This window comes from Bidens hawaiensis, unplaced genomic scaffold (genome assembly GCF_021521415.1).
Source record: "Bidens hawaiensis isolate Kalapana, Puna unplaced genomic scaffold, B.hawaiensis_p1.1 tig00002307_1, whole genome shotgun sequence".
Lineage (NCBI taxonomy): Eukaryota > Viridiplantae > Streptophyta > Magnoliopsida > Asterales > Asteraceae > Bidens > Bidens hawaiensis.
The window spans coordinates 2,360,847-2,365,460 of NW_027491124.1; the positions used below are offsets into that span (position 1 = coordinate 2,360,847).

Genomic DNA, 4,614 nt, shown 5'->3' on the forward strand with positions numbered 1-4,614 from the left:
TGAACTGAATATATTTAATTGCAATTAACAACACACGCTACAAAGGCACTGCCAAAACAAGTGCATATACAAAGAGGCCTAATTGATGCCAGTGCAAAAGATGGCAAAGTGGTACCCGCACAAAAGGGTCATAACATGGTGCATGCACATAGAGAAAGGGTTCTTGAACTCACCTGAATCGTTTTTTACGTTATTTATCTTTGACTAAAACCTTGCTTGAGCACATAACTCAAATGCCTATTAAGCATTAACTGCTAACAACTAAACTAACCGAACTCCTAGTCACATAAGACCCCATCCGTAGATGTGTCTATCCACAAATGGACCCTATCTGCAAAAGGGTCTATTCGCATGGACTTCATTAGCATGGGGTCCTACTCACAGACTGGGGTCATTGAATGACCCTAATCACATGTGATCCTTCAATTTCAGATGTACTTGGTTATCCTAACGCGAACTCTACACTGCAAATGGATTTGGTCATCCGCATCTACCTCTAATTGCGGATAGGCCTGATCATTAGCATATGAAATTCTTATTGAGGATGGATATGGTCATCAGCATATGGACGTTTTATTGTGAATGGGCCCATCATCTATATGGGTCCATTCACGGGGTTTGATTAAGTTATACCATTTTTAACCAAGTTCGTGAATTCATCCAACTAGCCTACACGATCCATCGAACCCATGAGTTTCAGGTTGAGTCGATTACATTTACTAGTTCTTTTTGTGAATCGAACTATGCTCGATTTATGATATCTACTTTCCTAGGTTCTTTAACACAAAGCCTATTACACTAACGCTTGTCATGGCCACATCTACTTTGATACAAACTTTCGTTTGAAAACAATCTCGCTTAATAAACCTTTATAACGAAAACGTACCTTAACGAGCCAAATCTAGATCCGGCTATTTATTTTGGATTTACATCTCGAACCCTTCATGTTTCCTTCTTTGGATCTAAGCATATTTTAAATCCTTTCTTCAATCCAAGCTAAAAGCGATGTCTAGGTTTTGTAAGGAGAGAAAGAGATGAGAGCTTAAGTGTGTGTTTTAAGTTGTAATTATGGCGATGAAGGTTTTACGGAGCATGGGCATTAGGCCATGGGGTATATATTCATGCTCCTTAATTCTACATAGGCACCAAATAACCCACATTATTCCATTTCACTCCACCTCACCCTAAGAAAATTGTTTAACCCCATTTACCTCTCTTATTTAATGTAAAATTGATTCTTAATTTTTTTTTTTGTGTGTGTGTATAGGATTTAGATGCCTGCTAGTATTTTAACACACCTTACATTTAACACCCCTTAACACATGAAGGGAGTAGTGTGCCATTCGTTAACCCTTTCTAACTCGGCTTTAACGTCCTGCGCGTTAAAGTATACCCCCGGGCTTTATTATTTATGCTAATGGCCCTTCTTAGTCCCTTAACCAAGCCCATCACCCATTAAGTTCATAACTTTTTAAACAAACAAATGCCTTGAATTATTGTTTCATAGCTTACTCTTTAAAATTGAATGTTACAAAAATATAGTAAAAAACCAACATATCTTTTGTTTTCTTCCCATAAATCCTGTTTAACAATTTTTTGTGCATAGTAAAGTTCACATTTTAACTTTAAATATAACTAGTGTTCACCCGACGCTTTGTGCCGGGCAGGTTGGATAACACGTCGAGTAGGTAGGGTTTGTTTATATACCCGTCGCTTTGCAGTGGTGTACTAATGTGGGTTCGGTTGATTAATATATAAAATATTAAAGTATTTAAGAAGACATTTATTCGGATCGATAAAACCCAAGCCATAGACATAAGATGCTATTATAACTATTATTAATAATAATTATAACCTATAATATAAAATATTCATACAGGTATATATCTTCCTTTAAAATAAATAAAGGAATTATAATAATGAGGTATACCTAATAACAAAACAAAGACACATGTAATACTAAGTAAAAAATAAAAGCCCAAAACCTATTTGAAACTGTGACCAACCCATAAGTGTTTCTACAAGTAGAACATCAACTACCGACCAACAAATCATAATGGTTAGCATCCCAAATAATTTATCTATAACCCAAAACAAAAAACTAATGTTTATGGCATCAAGAATCACTTTTACTCTATATAGATAATCGTGAAAAAGTAAAGAAAAATTAAAACACTTAAACAACTAACCACTAATATCATATAAATGAAAGAGATGATCTTAAAATTACAAATAATAAGACGCAAGTTACTTTTAAAATATTTTCTTTCTATTGAATTAAAAGTTTGGTGCAAATAATGTGACTCATAGTTGTTAAAATTCTTATATTGATCTTATAATTCTACAACTTTATTTATCGATCTTGCATAAAAATTCTTCGTATCACAGGATCTCGACTTTAACCATGTGATTCAAAAATTAGAACTAATATTGTTTAAATTGAATTACATAATTAATTTTTTTAAAAACACTGACATTACTAAATTAAATAAATTAATTGAACTAGCTTTGCAGGTTGATGACTAATTAAATATCTTTCAACTTGTGAATTTTTTTTTCATGATTATGTTTAAATTGACATGCACATGAATTTTAACGTAAAAAAAAAAAAAAAAAAAAAAACATTTGTTAAGTGATTTTTAAAGGAAAACAAAAACTACATTGGTTTTTCATAGCATTTCCATTCCTTTAAGTTATACGTCATGACTTTACGCATTATCCCAATTCATTCTAGTCATAATTTGATCAGTCGTCATTTATGTCTTTTTATTCCTGTCAAAAATGTTGCCAACATGTCACATATATACTTATTGTCATTATGTTTGCACATTTTCTTTCACATACAAGAATTATGAATAATTGATGCTAAAAATTTACATTTGTTTTGAATCCCATGTATACATGTTTATTACAATTACACATTCCACATGCGAACTACTGTTATTTCCTAACCTACGCAAGTTAAAGCTCATTCACTTGCCTTTATTCAGTTGACTTACCATGCCATTGACATTGGTCAAGATGGAAAATTTAAGATAACCAAGAAGGCCAAAACATACCACCCTTTTGAGTATCTTTAGGTGGTTTAGCAATAACATCTTTTGTTTTTCTCTAGGTGTTTTTGTTAATCACTTGTAGAAGTAAGTTAGTCGGAGGTGAGAGGGTGAGAAGTCCATGGAAGCAGCATGGGGAACAACTTTACGAGCCAAAGTTGCATCCCTCTACGGCTTACCTATTTCCGCAAGAAATTAACAAAATAACCTTGTAATCAAGGTGGTATTGCTAAATCCCCTAAAGATCCAACAATTTCTCTAAGAATGGGGCAGGATATTAGTGTTGTAATCATCATTAAAAATGTTGTATGATTCTTGAGAAACGGGGTCTGAAAAAGCATTCAGGTGATTGTTTGGAATCTCCAAGTTTTGAACCGGGCAAAGTTGATACCCAGAATAACTGAAGATCATCAATGGTTCCTGGTGAACCCGCCTCATGATACTCACCTGTATACTGACCGTCGTGATCCTTGATGGTTGTTGTGCAGCTAGATGAAGGGCTGTAATCATCAAATGTAAACCAGGATTCGGAAGCATAAGCCGTATGGTTATCAAACTGGCCTGTTTCCTCAGCATTATCTGCTTTACATTCTGGTGATGGATTCGTTTCATTTTTGGCCGTTTGTTGAGGCACCCGGTTATGTATAATCGCCCGTTTCTTGAGATGGGTATGCCAATAATTCTTTACGTCATTATCCGTCCTTCCAGGAAGTTTTGATGCAATTGCAGACCACCTATGAAAATATAAGAAAAGGAGCAAAATTTTATACTTAACTTCACGCCAATAATTCTTTGAAATTATCATGCAAGCTAATTTACTTGCATGCATACCTATTGCCAAGAAGTGCATGGGAGTGGAGTATAATTTCTTCTTCTTCCTTTGAAAAATTTCCTCTTTTTACGTTAGGCTTCAAATAAATCATCCATCTGAGTCGGCAACTCTTTCCATTTCGAGACAAACCTATACGCAAATGAATACTATAAGAAACTGAAGATCGATCAATGACACATAGAACAAACGTAGCATTTACCAGCAAATCTAGGCATCTGAGACCAGTTCCAGATGCCATATTTTTCAATGTACGAAATCAACTTTTGATCTTCTTCAGCACTCCATGAACCTTTCTTTAACTCATTCTTCATGTCACTACTCATTCTCAGAGATACTAATTAGTAAATAGTTAAGCTAAATCAGTCCCTATAACTGATGGATGCACAGCTATATATAAGCATTCTTATAGTACAAAAATATGTGCGTTGCGAATCACGTTGGTCAAATGAAACGTCATTAATTTTAAGAAAATTTCACTACCAAGAAGTTTCCAAAAAAGCACAAAGAATGGTCAAGTTAAAAAACCTTAATGCCTAATCTACTTTTGTTAAAAATAGTTTAAATTGACCGGTTAATCTACTATAACCAGGTATTAAAACCCGTGCGTTACGTCAAGTGCGCTAAACCCTATAACAATACGTCAAAACTTTGAACCGTGGATATACGTTGTGACGCAGTAACTCACGCGTCGTGGCACGTTAAACATCAAAAAGAAAATTTAAACTGAAA

The 4,614-nt window shown here is 34.3% G+C and overlaps 1 pseudogene; it reads right to left on the reverse strand.

The window, feature by feature from the left end:
* Nucleotides 1-3,311: 3,311 nt before the first annotated feature.
* LOC143617098 (transcription factor MYB15 pseudogene) lies at nucleotides 3,312-4,402 on the reverse strand (annotated as a pseudogene).
* Nucleotides 4,403-4,614: the final 212 nt, after the last annotated feature.